We start from the raw sequence: 20031 nt of genomic DNA, 5'->3' as shown, positions 1-20031 counted from the left end.
AAAAATTTTAATGATAAAATAATTGGGAAAAATAATAGCTGAAAAAGATAAATAAGGAATAAAGAAAAAGAGGGGAAAGAAAAATTTAGAAGAAAAAGGGAAAAGAAATTGTAAAGAGGTACAAGCAGGTGCTTGTCGACGAGTAGGATTTTCTCATCGATGAGAGATCTTCAGAAACTTGTCACCGAGTATGTATGTCTCGTTGATGAGAATTAACCAAGACAATTTGGGCTATTCTGAAACTCATCAATGAGCTCACGGGCTTGTTGATGAGTGTTCTTGTAACGACCTACTATAATTTAAATTTTTATTTTTTTTCCATATATATTGTTATTCACATATAAGCTGAAATTACACTGCTCTGATACTCTTCATTTTAGGTTTAATTATGCACCTAAGCAACAAGAAGTTGTAGTCATATATCCACAACCATACACAAATATCTTACAATACCAGAGAGCTAGATTATCCTCAAGTTACACGTATATAACTGAATAGGGCTATACAAAAATATTTTCTACCCCAAAAGACTCACCCTTCTAACAGGTCGGTACTGTTGTCCCTCTACTTGCTGCCTGATCTGCTCGCCTAACTGGATCACCTGAAAAATATGCTATTGCTAGTGTGTGGCAAGTGAATTACATTTCTATAAAAATCTGATTCTATAAAATCATGAATAACTGAATTTGGGAATACAGGTACAAATAATATATAATACCACCTTGTTCACGTTGCTTAACATAATTGTCTTTATAAATTTTCTATTTATAATGCATCTAATATACATAAGTACATCCTTTGTTTCTGTAAACTGTATATACATATAAATACTGAAAAACTTTCCTGTGGATAACTGTATGTCATGATTTAACCCCTCATGACAGGGTTGTGCGGCCCGTAGGCGGGATCTATCACTGGCTGGCCTACCAAGACAAACCACTATATTTCGTCAGTCAGATCGGCCCTCCTCAACCTATATATGATGGGGAGCCTGTCCACAACATAGGCACGATCAACTTATTTGCCACGTATTATTTGAATATGTGGTTGCACTCTGAATTGTATATAGCTACGGTACCGTGCTTGGTAAACTGTATCTATAATGGTCCATCAGGGTCTGATACTACATAATACATCTCTATATACAACTATGTAGCGCCCCGAACCCTTAAACCCGGGTCCGGCACATTTAACCTGATAAAATCTCTGATAAATCATATTCCATAATTAACATAACATACGCAGCGGAAAAACATGATCATAATCTCCATATAACATAATACCAGAGTTTACTAATTCTAACTATAATCCATATTAAATCATCCAACACCTGCATTTCCATAAATCTACATAACTCCCAAAATAATTTAGTATGTTCACAAACTTTCTTTTCTCCACAGACTTAAAATATAAGGACGTAAAACATAAATTTTTGCGTTTCATAATTAACATAGAAATATACCATTTTCTTTTACTATTTCCCAATAATGTTATAGAACCTCGAGCTCTCTAAGCTCGATCTCGATGAAATCCTGAAAAAAAAAAAAATTTATATTCGGGTGAGACACATCTCAGTAAGGGAAGAAACCATATATTAAAGCAGTGTGTGGCCAACATGAGTTTATAATCAACATAATATTTAACATTTGAAAATTGTTAACATAATTTCTGAAATCATTCCCTGATCCTAATCAAACACATGCAAATGTTTAACCCACGAGATTTCCCGAGGATAGGGGTGATTACCCGCCCATACAAGTAGCACCCCTCTACTCTGATACTTAGGCAACCCAAAGGTCACAATTTAAGCATACCAGGGCACTCACCTTACTCAATAAGCCCTCAAGTGTTAAATTGATCTCGTACTCACATAGTTCATACCAAAGTTTATCGGCAAAGGCCCTAAGGATAGGGAAATCTACCCACCCATACAAGTAGGTTCCCTCTGCCCTAATACGTTATGTGGCTACTGCCACATCTGTAGCTACTAGTGCACTCGCCTTACTCAGCAAGCCCTCAGGCGAAAGGTACGTCTCGCCCAATCGTAACATGTTCTACATACATACATATTTCTAACATCATAATACATCATTCTTTTTATCATCATTCAATCATACACATCTGTTCATATTCATGACTTAACATTGCATTGCATTTCACTTTAAGTGACTCTTTCCCATTTTACATTGTTCATATTGCACATTTCATTTCCATTTCATTCATTTCCCTTTTCATTTCATTTCATTTCATATCCAGCATCTTTCAGCTGTTTTACCCAGCATCTTTTAGCTGTTATACATTTACCCAGCCACTTTCAGCTGTTTCACATTTACCCAGCCACTTTCAACTATGACACATTTACCCAGCCACTTTTAGCTGTGACACATTTACCCAGCCACTTTTAGATGTTTTACCCAACATCTTTCAGCTGTTTACATGGTTGCATTAACACACACATGCAACATTGTCCATATCGTATTTTATTTTCATGGCTTTACTTAACATGCATCTCATACATTTAACATATATTTGCACAAATTCGCATGCCACACAATTTAATAGTAAAATTCATACACTGCCTGTAAAATAAGCCAACCAATATTTAATGTTTATATACTAAAAATACCTTCATATCTTACATAAATATTCTAAAAATATTTTTCCACTTTCATCAGTTCATTTTCACACATACATATCTAATAAACAGCCCTAAACTCGAAAAAAATATAATTTAAACAGTTGGCATTTTACCCATACTGAAACATATACACGTACATATAACACAATTTATTTTTCCATTAAATTCATAAAATTCTGATTTAGTATATATTTTTCCCCTTACCTGGTTTCTTGAACTACGCTAACAAGGATTCCGAAAAATACCTGCGGCGCTCACCCGAACCCTGAAATTAAATTCCTAATTCCAATAAATTATTCTTGAATAAAATATTATTTAAATATTTCCTAGGGTCATAATTCCTAAATAAATAATAATACCCTTAAATTTAGCCAAATTGCCAAATTTCCCAAATCCCACTCTCACTTTGGAGTAAGGCCTAAAAAATTCCAATTGACAAATTACCTACGTCAAAATGATGATAAGGACGACTAGGACCCCGTGGTGGTGTTCGTTTGTCGATTTAATCACGTATTAATGGTGAAATTGAGAAATTGGGAAAAAATTACCTTTCCCCAGGAGCAGTGCCTAAGCCTTTCCCATGAAAAATCTGCTCCAGTAGAAATGTCGGCAGCGGAACCAAGATTTTAATGGCACCTTCCGTTTCCCGATCGGTCGCAACCTCGCCGAGAAATTGAGAGAAGGAGAGAGACAGAGACGAACACGTAGGAAATTTTTTAGAGAAGGGGGGGGGCAGCGTGCAGCTCTGCTTCTTTCTTCTTCTTCCTTCTTCTTTCTTCTTTCTTCTTATCTCTTCTTTCTATCAGTAACTTTATATATATATATATATATCTTATTTTAATTATTATTATTTTTTTATAAATCCAATACAATGAAATTTAATTTAACAACTAGTTATTTAATTATTTAATTTATCTTAATTTAATTTAATTTCTTTAATTTTAATTTTTTTTTCTCTTTTCCCACGTCATTCCTTTTATTTCTTTATCTGTAATTTTATTTATTATTATTTTTCTATATTATTTTAATCCTTTTAAATTTTCGGGTCTTTACAAACTATCTGTTTTACCATGATTCTGTAATAACTGTATTAACCATGACGCTGTAGTAAACTGTAACTATATTAATTGTATTTCTGAAATAAATTGTAAATCTGAATGTCATGGTATTGTAAACTGTATAATCATGGTATTCTGAAAAAAATATTATAAAGCATGTTCGCTATCTATATATTCTGTAAAACATAATCCTGAAAATTACTATAAAACATGTCTTTATACTATACTATATATATATTCTCAAGTCACACAGTAATTTAAAACATATTAAACATAATAAATAAACCATATAAATTTCTGTTGTGAATAATAATCTGGTAAAAACGTATAATTTATACTGAAAACATACTAGAACTACCTAGCATAACATATTTCCCTTACTTGATTCCTGCTAAAAATCCCCTACTATAATAGGCTCACACCCGTAGGGCTCCCCACTTAATACCCTGGAAATAATATTTTTCAAAACAAAATATTACTATTTCTTCGCCTACTATATTTCCTACAACTGCTGGAAAGTCAAATTTTGGCAAAAAGACCTTACCCTGAATCGGGGATGAAATCCAACTTCGTCCCACCCGTTCCACTCCGGCAGACATAGGGAGAACTTCCCCAAGAGTGTCATGGTGGCCTCAGATCATTGATCTGACGGTCGACGGGGCCAATAGAGGAGAGAGAGAGAGAGAGAGAGAGAGAGAGAGAGTAGGAACCGTAGAGAGAGAAGAGAGAGAGAGTCCCACTGAATTTCTGCGTAAAAATCCTCGTTTAACACTATTTATACTGTGGCTTCGTCGATGAGCCATGTCATCTTATAGACAAGGCGAAGAAGAAGGTTCGTCGTCGAACACCTTCTTCTCATCGACGAAATTTAGAGCTTAGGAACAACCTCTCAGTATATTCTCGTTGACGAAACATGTCCTCGTCGGCAAGACCCTCTTGTACCCTTGTCAATGAATCCCCTGTGTTCGTCGATGAGGCCCTAATAAAATTTCTTGGGTTACATGGGTAGTCTTAGGAGATTACAACTATAAAGGAAGATTACCCCAAAACCAAAATACTACCTATCCTATACTCTACATTACAATTACATTGTATAAAAAAAAATTTATCACTACTTAATTTATGTTGATTAAGGTGTAATCCCAAGAGGGGGGGTGAATTGGGTATTTCAAAAATTCTTTCAAACTTATTTACCAATCAATCCCTATTTATATGTTTAACTAATTAATGGCTACAATTTGATGTTGATTTGAATTACTAAATCAATGAATTCCTTTTTACCCAATTAAGTGCATGTAAAGTTATTCAACAAACACAAGCAAGCTGGAAATTGAAATACGATGCGGAAAATAAAAAGGATAAGGGAAGAGAGAATGCAACTGCGATTTTACGAGGTTCAGCCAACCCAGCCTACGTCCTCACCTTGAGCAACCCACTCAAGGATTCCACTATAATCACTGCTCCTTAAATTGGGACGGAGCTTCCCTTATAATCCGCTGCTTACAAGAGGTACAACTCCCTCCTAATCCGCTGATTACAAGAGATACAACTTCCTCCTAATCGGCTACTTACAAGAGGTACAACTTCCTCCTCACACCCGGTTCATAACCCGAACCGTGTTTACAATTTAGGCTCAAATCTGCAAACACTCAATGTTGCTCTAACAAAAGCTGGTGAGTACAATTCAAAGTCCTAATACATAATCATATGATAAAACTTGAAGCTCAGTATGAATGAAACGATAACATCATTTTATGAATGAAATGCTTCAACACACAATTTACCTCTTTAACCAAAACTCCAAAGTAATGATATATTTAAAATGTTTTGGAGCATACTAGGGTTCTTAGTTCACTTTGCAAAAATGCACAAAATATATTTGATGTGAACTTATGAATAAAAACTTTTTCTTGACTATTAAATCAATCAAACTCACAAAGTTTTCTTTCAAGTATTCAATCACAAACTGAGTATATTGTTTTTCAGAAAATATCCCTTAATAAAATGTATAGTTATAAGAACCGAGGATATTTAATCAAGCGTTAATATACCTAAAATATAGGTCCTTTAGCGAACACACACTTGAATCAAACCTTTCAATTAATCACACATCCTAACTCAAGTAATGATTTTGTTTAGAATAACTATGTAAATGTATAAGCACTTTCAAGATCAATCTTTTAAATCAAAATAGATTTTTCAATAATAAGCTCTATGAAATATATATATATATATATATATATATATATATGTATATTTATACTCTTGAATCAAAAACCAATCAACCAAGCAAAACAAGCTTTCTCAAGTAATGATCTTTTCAAAAATCAATTTTTATACGTATATGCACACTCAAGATCAAAACTTTTCTAATGATAATCAAGAACACGTAATGAGATGAAAAGTTCTTTAGAGTAATAACTTGAAAGATCAAACCTCAATACTAGATTGAAGTACAGTTGAGTAAACAAGTTCCCCTTGAGAATCTGAGTTGATTTTCCAAAGCTCGAAGATTAGAGATTGAAGTGTAGGCAATCGTATAGCAATAGGAGCAAATTTTCAATGTTCTTTCAACAAGGTGTGTTCTTCTCTTTCTTGTGTGTCTAACCTTTATTCTAGGGTTTAGATATTCAGTATATATCGTGTCTTACCCTTAGGATTGATCTCAACTGTAGGATCAATGAAATAGCTCGTGAGTCCTTTTAATAAAAATCCAATTTTTAAACTTTCCCACGACTTTAGGCAACCGAACTAGGGTTCAGGTTCCTGAAGTGGCAAGTTCAGGCGCCTGAGGTCCTCAGTTCAGGTGACCGAAGTGCCTCTGCCAGGTTCTGTGTTTCCCATTAATTCTTCAGGCTACTGAACTTAATCTTCAGGCAACCGAAGAATTCTTTAGGCGACTGAAGTTGAGTTCAGGCTACCGAAGTGCCCTTTTTCTCAATTTTTCCTTCCTAACTTAAAAATCTGCTTTGCTCCTTTTCTTGGGTCTTTTATAAAACAAATTTTTCATTATTTTAAAAACATTTCTAAGTCCATGGAAGTTTCCTAATGATGTACATGAAATGCATGAATCCTAAAATCATTCTAAGTTATGTTGAGCTTCAAATTAAATCATACAAAAATGTAAGTACATGAGTTTTAAATACCCATTCCCAAGATATTCTTGAACTTTGCCGTTTGCATCTTGATTCTCCTACTCTTTGAGTTCCATGGATCTTGCCAAGATTTGTTAGCTTTACTTTGTGACTTCCATGACTCGTTATCCTTCCGTGCATGCTTAATATAGTTCCTATTCACAAACTCAATGCACAGATCAAATACCAAGTGATTTGTCATTATCAAAATCGGATTGGACTCATAGAGTCAACAATTTACACATCACTACTATAACCCACTAAACAAGTGGGGGTATTTTTGCCTAATCTCATCTTCAAGCTCCCAAGAAGCTTCTTCTATCGCCTGATTCATCCATAGGACTTTTACTAATGATATCTTCTTATTGCGTAATTTTTGTTCTTTCCAATCTAGGATCTGCACTGGAGCTTCCTCATATGCTAGATCATCACTAAGTTACAATTCTACTTAGCTGATAATATGATAAGGATCTGTGATGTATTTCCTTAGCATAGAAACATGAAATATGTTATGAATCCTAAATAGAGAAGGTGGTAAAGCCAACCAATAGGCAACTGGCCCAATCTTCTCGAGTATCTCAAATGGGCCAATAAACTTAGGGCTCAACTTACCCTTCTTCCCAAACCTCATAACCCCTTTTAACGGAGCTATTTTGAAAAATACATGGTCTCCCACTTCAAATTCCAATTCTAGGCGGTGAGTATCCGCATAGCTTTTATGCCGACTTTGTGCTGCACTAATTCTATCTCAAATGAGTCAAACTTTATCGCACGCCTGCTGTACTACTTTTGATCCCCAAACTCGCCTCTCACCCAGCTCACTCCAATATAAAGGGGAACAACACCTCCTACCATATAGTGCTTTATAAGGAGCCATGCCAATGCTAGCCTGGTAGTTGTTGTTGTAGGAAAATTCCACCAATAGCATATACTGAGTCTAGCTAACCCCAAAATCCAACACACATGCTCGCCACATATCCTCAATTATCAGAATCGTTGTCTCTGTCTGACCGCCTTTCTAAGGATGGAAAGCGGTGCTGAATGCTAGCTGAGTCCCCAATGCCTCCTACAAGCTCCTCCAGAACCGCGATGTAAACTGTGGATCACGGTCCGAGACTATGGATACCGGCACTCCATGGGATCGAACAATCTCTTGTATGTAAATCTCTGCTAACCTGTTCATAGGGTAGCTAACACTAATGGGCAGGAAATGAGCTGTCTTTGTCAGCCTATCAATAATTAACCAGATGGCATTTTGACCATGAGGCGCTGGCAGTAACCCAGTAACAAAATCCATGCATACGTGGTCTCACTTCCACTCAAAAATGAAAAGTGGCTGCAACTGATCAGCCGGCCTCTAGTGCTCATCCTTAATCTTCTGGCATGTCAAGCACTGTTGCACAAATTTTACTATTTCCCTCTTCATGCCACTCCACCAGAAATACTCCTGCAGATCCCTATACATTTTCGTACTGCCATGATGAACAGTGTACAAGGATATGTGTGCTTTTTCTAGAATCATCCTCCTGATGCCGTTATCTGCAGGTACACACAATCTGGTGCGAAATCTCAAAGTCCTATCGCCAGAAATGTTGAATTCTTCTCCCTAACCATCTTATATTCTGGCTATTACTTCTGCTAATTATGGATCATCCCCTTGAGTAGCTTTAATTCTTTCATATAGTATAGGTTGTACAACCAGACTAACAATAAGCGCCTAAGGATCATCCTCCACTAATTCCACACCGAGCCTTTCCAAGTCCATATGAATTGGGTGCTGAACTACTGCTGCTAGTTGTGCTACATCTTCTGATTTACGGCTCAAAGCATCAACCACCACATTTGCTTTACTTGGGTGGTAACTGATGGTACAGTCGTAATCCTTAATGAGTTCCAACCACCTCCTTTGCCGCATATTCAATTCTTTCTGTTTAAAGAAATACTTTGAGCTCTTATAATCGGAGAATATTTCACATCTCTCACCATATAAGTAATGTCTCCAAATCTTCAGTATGTGTACAACCGCATCCAATTCCAAATCGTGAGTAGGGTAGTTCTTTTCATATTTTTTCAACTGCCTGGAAGCATACGCTACCACCCTACCATGCTACATCAATACACAACTAAGCCCTCTCAAAGAGGCCTTACTATAAATCACATACCCATCACCTCCTGATGGAATCGTCAGTATTGGTGCAGTGACGAGTCGCTGCTTTAATTCTTAGAAACTCTCCTCACATTCTTCATCCCACACAAACTTCGCATTTTTCCTGGTCAATCACGTGAGAGGTCCTCATAAGGCTGAAAACCCCTCCACAAAATGACGGCAATAGCTTGCTAGTCCCAAGAAACTTCTAACTTCTTGTACATTCCTCAGCCTGGCCCAATTCATCACCGCACCAATCTTGCTGGGATCCACTGAAATACCATCTCCTGAAATTACATGGCCTAAAAATGCAACTTTCTCAAGTTAGAACTCGCACTTGCTAAATTTGGCATAGAGTTTCTTTTTCCTGAGTGTCTGCAGAACCTCTCTCAAATGCACCTCATGATCCTCAAAACTCCTCGAGTAGACCAATATATCATCAATAAAAACTACAACAAACTGATCTAAAAACTAGTGAAAAATTTTATTCATCAAGTCCATGAACACAGCTGGGGCATTCGTTAAACCAAACAGCATAGCGAGGAATTCGTAGTGCACATACCTGGTCATGAAGTTTGTCTTCGCGACGTCCTCTGCTTTTACTCTCACTTGATGATACCCTGATCTGAGGTCGATCTTGGAATACACCCGAGTACCCTGGAGCTGATCAAACAGATCGTCTATACGGGGTAGAGGATACTTGTTCTTAATAGTAACCTCGTTATCTCCATGTAATCAATACATATCCTCATAGTCCCGTCCTTCTTCTTTACGAACAACACTGGAGCTTCCCGCGGTGATACACTTGGTCGTATAAATCCCTTATCCAGAAAATCTTGCAACTGATCCTTTAATTCTCCCAATTCAGCTAGAGTTATACGGTAGGAAACCTTGGAGATCGGCGCTGTCCCTGGAGGCAAATCGGGAGGAAACTCTGGTAGCTCCTCTGGTATATACATCAGGAAGTTCTTGCACGACTGGTGTACTGTCAAACTTCGATTCATTTTTTGTCACTTCTTTTACAAAAGCTACAAACCCTTGACTTCCATCCAGGAGCAATCTGCTCACCTGCATAGCCGATACCAACTGCGGCGGCGTACGTACACGTGAACTAGTAAACCTAAATTCTTTCTCACCAGGGGGTCTGAAAACTACTTCTCTCTGATGGCAATCAATACTGACATAATTAATTTCCAGCCAATTCATACCCAGTATTACATCAAACATGCACATCTCTAACACGATCAGGTCAGCTGGTAGCACTCTCCCTTGAATTTCTATAGGATAGCCTCTGAGTACCCTTTTATACCTTATCACTGACCCAGACAGTGTAGCTACTGACAGTTCTCTATCTAATAACTGAGTCTTATTTCCAAATAATTTAACGTAGGATATAGAGACAAAGGAATGAGTAGCACCTAAATCCAATAAAATAATAACGGGATGTGATAAAACAGTAAATGTACCTATCACCACATCCGTAGCAGCCTTAGCATCACCCGACGTCAATGCGTAAACCCTGGTCGAGGCTACATTCCTCTACTGGCCTCCACGAGGCACCTGATATCCTCCCCGATAGGGCTTGGGAGCTAGAACCTGATCTGGCGATCTTGGGCATGCACGTGCCACGTGGCCAGGTCTCCCACAACGATAGCAAACATCTCTCTTAACCCAGCACTCCCCCAAATGTCGGCCCCCACATGTCTAACATACCGGGATAGTCGGCGTACCCTGATTCTTGCGAGGTCCTGTCATCTACCGCTAATCTCCCCTATCACAACCTCCTTTCCATGAACCCCTACTAGAGCCAACCTAAAAACCCAGAGGTACTTTGCACCGCTATACCCCTTTGTATACCACTCTCAATGATCGCAGCCCTGTCTACAACTTCCGTAAATTTATGAGCCCTAAAACAAATCACTTGCTCAAACAAATTCTGCCTTAGTCTCTCTTCGAACTTCCTTGCTTTTTTCTCTTCATCTAGCGCTAAATGTGGGGCAAAACATGAAAACTCGATAAATAGAGCTGCGTACTGAGATACTATCATTTGCCTCTGAACTAGATGCATAAACTCTGCTACCTTCGCGCTCTGAACGATAGAGGGGAAGCATCGCTCGAAGAATAGCTCCTTGAATTGGTTCCAGGTCATTAGCACTGGAACCGGCCTCTACTCCTTAATTAGTCGCACTGATCTCCACCAGCGCTTCGCTTCCCCTGTCAGTTTAAATGTTGAAAATACTAACTTTTGTTCGTCTGTACATGGAAGCACAGTCAACATCTCTTCGATGTCTTGGACCCAATTCTCAGCTACAACCAGATCATCTTCTCCAGCAAAATATGGAGACTTCATTCACGTAAACTACTCGATCGTGCGACTACGCTCCCTAGAGATCTTGGTCATCTCAGCCATCACCTACTAAGTGACGCTACGCAGTACAACATCTGTATCTTCTCCACCCCATACTGGAAGGTCCTAGCTTGTCTCCCCCAGCATTCGTGCCACTGCTCCCTGGGTCCATCCTGAGGAAAAAGAACACACTTTAAAACCTTATTGCTTATACAATCCTTATCTATTTCATTCAACTAAAATCCCATATTCGCGCTTTACTATCTTCCCTGTACTAAATTCAGAATCAGTTCCAATAACTCAGACACACGACCCGACGATAGTTTACTGTGGTTTTCCTGAAATCGTCACCCTAGGAAAAACACATAAACCATCATGATAATCCTGTACCCAGACTACAGAACAAACCTCAAATCTTTTCCTATACTCTAGTATTGCTTCCGCTGCACTCTAAAGTCTAAAGAACCTAGCAACCTAGGCTTTGATACCAAATTGTAACGACCTGCTATAATTTAAATTTTTATTATTTTTTTCCATATTTACTGTTATTCACATATAAACTAAAATTACACTGCTCTGATACTCTCTATTTCAGGTCTAATAATCCACCTAAGCAACGAGAAGCTGTAGTCATATATCCACAACCATACACAAATATCTAACAATACCAGAGAACTAGATTATCCTCAAGTTACACGTATATAACTGAATAGGGCTATACAAAAATATTTTCTACCCCAAAAGACTCACCCTTCTGACAGGTTCGTACTGTAGTCCCTCTACCTGCGAGCCTAATCTACTCGCCTAATTGGATCACCTGAAAAATGTTAATATAATGGGATGAGATGACACTCAGTAAGATGAAATATGTTATTGCTAGTGTGTGGCAAGTGAATTACATTTTTATAAAAATCTGATTCTATAAAATCATGAATAACTGAATCTGGGAATACAGGTACAAATAATATATAATACCACCTTGTTCACGTTGCTTAACATAACTGTCTTTATAAATTTTCTATCCATAATGCTTCTAATATACATAAGTACATCCTCTGTTTCTGTAAATTGTATATACATATAAATACTAAAAAACTTCCATGTGGATAACTATATGTCATGATTTAACCCCTCATGACAGGATTGTGCAGCCCGTAGGCGGGATCTATCACTGGCTGGCCTACCAGGATAAACCACTATACTTCATCAGTTAGATCAGCCCTCCTCAACCCGTATCTGTTGGGGAACCTGTCCACAAAATAGGCACGATTGACTTATCTACCATGTATTATCTAAATATGTGGTTGCACTCTGAACTGTATATAGTTATGGTACCGTGCTCGATAAACTACATCTGTAATTGTCCATTAGGGTCTGAAACTAAATAATACATCTCTATATACAACTATCTATTTTACCATGATTCTATAATATTTGTATTAACCATGACGTTGTAGTAAACTGTAACTATATTAATTGTATTTCGGAAATAAACCGTAAATCTGAATGTCATGGTACTGTAAAACTGTATAATCATGGTTTTCTGAAAAAAAATACTATAAAGCATGCTCCCTATCTGTATATTTTGTAAAACATAATCTTAAAAATTACTGTAAAACATGTCTCTGTGCTATATCTATATTCTCAAGCCACACAGTAATTTAAAACATATTAAACATAATTTATAAACCACATAAATTTCTGTTGTGAATAATAGTCTAGTAAAAATGTATAATTTATACTGAAAAACATACTTGAATTGCCTAGCATAGCATATTTCCCTTACGTGATTCCTACTAAAAATCCCCTACTGTAACGGCCTTACACCCTCAGGGCTCCCCACTCAGTACCCTGAAAACAATATTTTCCAAAATAGAATATTATTATTTCTTCACCTACTACATTTCCTACAACTGCTCGAAAGTCAAATTTTAACAAAAAGACCTTACCCTCAATCTGGGATGAAATTCAACTTCGTCCAACCAATAATCCACTCTAGCAGACTTAGGGAGAACTTTCCCAGGAGCGTCGTTGTGGCCTTAGAACGTCAATCTGACAGTCGACGGGGCCGAAATCGAGGAGAAAGAGAGAATGAACCGTAGAGAGAGAAGAGAGAGAGAGTCTCGCTGAATTTTTGCATAAAAATCGTCATTTAACACTATTTATACTATGGGCTTCGTCGACGAGCCATGTCATCTCGTCAACGAGGCCAAGAAGAAGGTTCGTCATTGAACGCCATCTTCTCGTCGACAAAATTTAGAGCTTAAGAACAACCTCTCGATATCTTCTCATCGACGAAACATGTCCTTGTCAACGAGACCCTCTTGTGCCCCTGTCGACAAATCCTCTGTGTTCATTGACGAGACCCTGATAAAATGTCTTGGGTTATTACAGTTCTTCAGTAACTCGTTGACGAGTCCTATCTTCTCGTCGACGAGTCCACGTGGCAAGGACGAGTATATAAAGATCTAAGGTTACTTTCTTGTGAAGGAAAACATTTTTCCTTCGGCTCTCTCTCTCTCTCTCTCTAAATGTGTTTCTCTCACTTCTCTCTAAGAATTCGGCCCAAATTCAACCTGAATCAACGATTGGAGGGTGCTATGGTGTGCTAGGGAAGATTCTTTACACATCTAGTGGATCAGGTTTCTAAATTGGGCATTTCGGAAAAAACTCCTATATTGAGGTAAGGGTTAGGATTTATAGTTTTGAGGTTTTAAAAGGTTTTTTAAGGCTATTAAGTTGAGAAAATGTTGAAATAGTAGTTTATTTGGGGTTTATTTAATTAAACTAGGGTTTTTGAACCAAGGACCAGGTGAGCATCACAGGCATCAATTTGGGATACCTGTTGGTGTAGTTTGAGGATTCAGGTAAGCGAAAAATTATATATATTAAATCAGGTTTTTATGAATTAAATAAAAATGGACTATGTTATATATATGTACATATGTTTTCATGTGGGTATAAAATGCCAACCGTTTAAATTATGTTTTCTGAGCTTAGGGCTGCTTAGTTAGCTATGTACATGTGAAAATGAACTGATGAAAGTGGAATATATTTTTAGGATAATTATGTAAGAAATGAAAGGTATTTTCAGTATATAAACGTTGAATGATGGTTGGCTTATTTTACAGGCAATGTATGAATTTTATTGCTAAAATTGTGTGGCATGAGCAGATGGTAATGTAGTGTAAATGTATGTTATATGTATGAGATGCAGGCTATGTAAGAAATGCATTGATAATGAAATGTTATATAGATCATGTTGCTTGTGTTTGATAATGCAACCATGTATGCAATGACAGCCAAAAGGAGCTGTAGACTAACTGATAACAGCTAAAAGGAGATGTGTTAGCAGATTCTAGTGCATATCTATATGGACTAACTGATATATGCTAAAATCTGCTAACATAGCCCCTTTTAGTTGTCATCAGTTAGTTTACAGCTCCTTTTAGCTGTCATTGCATACATGGTTGCATTATCAAACACAAGCAACTAATCTACAACTAAAAGGAGTTGTAGTACGAATGAATGAAATGGAAATGTGAATGAAATGGACATAAAATATGAAATGTGAACGATGTAAAATGTTAAAGGTTACGTAAAGTGAAATGTTATGAAATGCTACAGTTATGAACATGAACAATTATGGATGTTTGAATAACGACAAACAGAATAATGTATTATGGTATTATCAGGTATTTATGCTAGTAGAACATGTTACGCTAGGGCAGGGCAAACTCTTCGCCTGAGGGCTTGTTAAGAAAGGCGAGTGCACTAGTAGTATCAAATGTAACAGCAAATTGCATAACACACTAGGATAAAGGGAAACTATTTGTATAGGCGGGTAGATTTGCCTATTCTCGGCGGCCTTCGCTAGTAAACTTTTGTATGAACTATGTGAGCATGAGATTAAACTATCACTTGAGGGCTTATTGAGTAAGGTGAGTGCTCTAGTATGCTTCAGTTATGACCTTCAGGTTGCCTAATGTATCAGAGCAAAGGGATGCTCCCTTTATGGACGGGTAATCACCCATATCCTTAGGTAGTCTTGTAGGTAAATATTTGCTTGTGTATGATTAGGTTCAGAAAATGATTTCAAAATTTATGTTAATGGTTTGCAAATGATTTGAAAATGTTGATTGTAATCTCATGTTGACCACACGCTGTTTTTAATATATATCGTTTCTTTCCCTTACTGAGATGTGTCTCACCCGATTACGAATTTATTCTTTTCAGGGCCACCATGAAAACGAGCCTAGAGAAGCTCGAGGTTTATAGCATTTTGGGTTCAAGAAAAAGAAAAAGGTATAAACATTTTAATGATATTTTGGGATGTAAATAAGTTATGTTTAATGTTTTATGTTTTAAAGTTTTATAAGGTATGAATGGTTGTGAAACATACTGGTGTTTGTGAATATTGATTATTTTTAGATATCTATATATATATGTTTACAACCATTCATGAATACAGGTGGTGAATGGCTATTATGGATTACTAATAGAATTAGTAAACTCTGGTATTTTTTATTATGATTGAGGATAATAGTTATGTTTTTCGCTGCATATGTATGATTTAATTATGGATTAATAGGGTTTAATCAGGTATAATGCACCGGACCGGGTTTATGGGTTCGAGGCATTACAATATTCTATCTTCTTCCCCATCTTCCTGAGTTGTCTTTTAAATCTTGATGCCTATAGCATTATACAACTCCTTTACGAAGGATACCCTGGGATCATGCACGTACACCCTGTAGGTTGTTTGTAGCTTCATTAAGTGCAATAGCAAAGTGTATTCCTCAATGGTTAGGGCCATGTATACCCCCTCCAAGGGAAAGCAGCAATATGGGGGGGGGGGGGTTCCAAAATTCTACCAGTACATTCATTATTTCGAGGTCTACTGGTATATGCAGCAAGAATCCATCAACATTTTTTTTTTTAAAGCATTTTTGCATAAATGGTTCTAAACGATCCCTAAGAAGTGAACCAAGAAGGCTCGGTGAGAAGAGGACATGGAGTCATAGGAGTGTAAGCCAAGAAGGCTTGAGAGAGAATGATAGTGATCATTTGAAAGTGAGCTAAGATAGTTTGAGGATGGTTGTCCTGTAAGAGTCAAATTGTGTAAAAAATAATAGAATCTAGTGAAAAAGCTCGAGCTAGTTGGCTTGTGGAGTGGATGTAGGTCTAGTGACCGAACCATTATAAATCTTGTGCCTTCTCTCTCTCCTCATTGTGCTTATTGCTTTTTGGGCAATAGTAGTGTGGGAGTCTGGTTTTCATAATATCATTTCATTGCTTTGCTTGAATGTGTTAAATTTAATTTCGAATAATACTTGTGTGTGTTTTAGATCATTGTTTCAAAATTATATAACAAGTAATTTTTAAAACCACCTAAGTCATCCTTTATTGGGTACCTTACAGGACCAAAAAAATGGATCATCGATCTTGGATGACCTCTAAAAGTAATAGATAGCCCATAGGGACTTGGTGATCATTGAACACAAAGATGGTCTTAGGGGTTTAGCTTCATTTAAGTGAATTTGGAAGGAAAGGATTATCCATGTTGGATGAGCCAAGAAAGAAAAAAATAGTCTATGAGGATTCAACCCCGTCTTGAATGAGCCTAAAAAGGAGGTAAAGATGGCCCATAGGATTCTTATTCATCTTGGACACACCTAGAAGGAAATGAGCATCCATCTTAGATGAGCTAAAAAAGTAATAGGTAGTCTATGGGTGATTCAACCCTATTTCAGATGAACCATGATGGTAAAGATGGTCGATGGGGGTTGAACCCCATTTCAGATGAATTTGGAAGGAAAGGATCATCCATCTTGGATGAGCTTGAAATGTAACGTAATCTATAGAGATTCAACACCATCTTAGACAAACATGAAAAATGAAGGTAATGCGCATCTTGATCAGGTTCAATAATGGAATTTTATTGGGAGCAAATTCTTTATGGCTAAGTGGTAAAAGAAGTCAATGAGTCCCTTTTTGGAGCCCCATGTCTCTTAGACAGTTTGCTTCATTCCTATGGTGAAACCTTCTTCGTTGTTTGTAGTCTTGTTATCATTATACTTGAATGTCTATCGTTTAGACAATGGAAGATTGATAAATCTAGATTTGTTGGAGTTCCTCGATTATTGGCATTTAGGATTCAAGCATATGGTTTGAAGATTGCCTTCTTGGGATCGATGGGCTGACAATTGTGAAACTAATAGTGCATCTTCTTGGTTAACTAATTTCCTGTCCTCTAAAGAGGCTTGGTGCAATACATTTGAATTAATCCTTTTTTTTATATAGCAATAAACAACAATTAGCACCAACCTTGTATTGTTCAAGAAATACATTTCCTTAAAAGGAAGGAGAGACTTGTTTTTGACCCACAACAAGAATTGGTCAATGAATTGAGAATTACTAAAAAGCTGAAAGGCATATGAAGTGGATTATGTTCAGCAGAGAATAATGGGACACTCGAATTTGCTTCACTAACCACAATATTGATCTAGCTACAACTTTAAGAGTCTACATAGAGATGTAAAAAACATTAATGTCAATTGTCTTTCCCATGTGTACCCCTAACAAAAAATACCCCAGTATCATAGTTTAAAGAGGGAATACGGTCTTCAGTCCATTCCTGGTATCATTTTTTATCCCAAGAACAATTGAAGTGTGGAATGGGTACTTATTTAATGCAATTCTAGGGTATATTTCTTTAGGATCATTCATTAACACTATATATCATTTCCCTTTTCTTGGTTCTCTTTTTGTTTTGAGCCTCTGCTCTTCTTTCTTTCTTTTTTCCTCTCTCTTTTTTATTTTTTTTATTGATTGCTTTTTTTTTTCATTGTACCTATATCCTCTGCTTAATACCATTTTTGGGTTTTCACCAAAAGTTGGCTCTTTCATGTACATTGCATATTAAAATTTTTGTCACATATGAAAAAATATAATCCATTAGCTTGCCGGAGGATTATTGTACTTAATGGTAAAAAGTGAACTTAACTTCCTTTGAATCCTAAAAACTTGATGAAGCTTGTCAAATTGATTTTGGTCATCCTTGTCTAGCTTTAGACAAAGTTATTTAAGTAAACATCATCAATTACTATACTCAACCCATGATATTAGGGTGGACTAATGACACGAGGAAAATAAGATATGTTAGGGTATAAGAAATGATTGCAAAAATCGTTGTTAAACCCAAGCTCCCATGAATTAATGGTACTGGGTAATGATTGAATGGTGAAAAGTTGGATTGAACTTACTTTCTTTAAAAAGTTACCTATATAACGCCTCGACCCCCTAAGTGGGCCGGAGTGCTACTAATCCATTCATTTACCTGCTAGCCGACATTCTAATATCATTTATGTAGCTGAAAACATAAATGTAATCTTTCAACAATATAATACCAGAGTTTTCTACTTCTGTCTATATACCAAAATCAACTTTTCATCCACTTGTATTCGCATATTTACATATCTCCAACAATCAGTATTCACAACCATTCATCTCTTAGAAAACTTCAAAACATAAAACATAAAACATAAACTTTATACATCCCAAAATATCATCAACATTATACCCTTTATTTCTATAACTCAAAAATGCTGTAATAACCTTGAGCTCTCTATGTTCGATCTCATGAAGGTTCTGAAAAGATAGATTTGCATTCGGGTGAGACACATTTCAGTAAGGGAAGAAACAATATATATTAAATCAGCGTGTAGCCAACATGAGGTTTGTATATAACATATTATTCGTCATTTGCAAATCATTAACATAATTTCTGAAATCATTTTCTGATCATATTCAAACACATGTAAGGTGTTTTACCCATAAGATTACCTAAGGATATGAGTGATTACCCGCTCATACAAGTAACACCCCTCTGCTCTGATATAATAGGCAACCCAAAGGTCACAACTGAAGCATTCCAAGACACTCACCTTACTCAGTAAGCCCTCAACTGATAGATTAATCTCGTTCACATAGTTCATACAAAATTTTACCAGTGAAGACCCCCGAGAATAGGGAAATCTACTCACCCATACAAATAGTTTCCCTCTGTCTTAGTACGTTAATGAGCCTATTGCTACATCTGATACCTACTAGCGCACTTGCCTTCTTCAACAAGCCCTCGGGCGAAGAGTTTGCCACGCCCAAACATAACATGTTTTACTAGTATAAATACTAATAATACCATAATACATTATTCTGTCTGTTACTATTCTGTAGTTCACATATGTTCATGTTCTCAGCTTTGACACTTCATAGCGTTTCACTTTACATGGCTCTTTCCCATTTTGCATCGTTCACATATCCTATTTCATTTCCATTTCATTCTCATTTTCATTTTAATTCATAAAATATTCAGCCTCTTCTCAGTCGTGATTGTTTAGTCTTGGCATCTTCTCAGTCGTGACTATTTAGTCTCGACATCTTTTCAGCCGTGGTTGTTTAGTTTCGGCATCTTTTCAGCCGTGGTTGTTTCCATAGGTACATTAACCCTCAAATGCAGCATATTTCATATAACACTTTCATACTCAGTTCATTTCCTGTATATCCTGCATCTTATATATAACATAATTTCACACAATATGTTTTTTTACTCATGCCACACTATTTAGTAGTAAAATTCATATATATCTCCTGTAAAATAAGTCAACCTACATTTAATATTTATATACTAAAATATACATTCATTCCTT

Source organism: Malania oleifera, chromosome 12, assembly GCF_029873635.1.
Source record: "Malania oleifera isolate guangnan ecotype guangnan chromosome 12, ASM2987363v1, whole genome shotgun sequence".
NCBI lineage: Eukaryota > Viridiplantae > Streptophyta > Magnoliopsida > Santalales > Ximeniaceae > Malania > Malania oleifera.
This window is presented reverse-complemented; position numbering follows the sequence as displayed.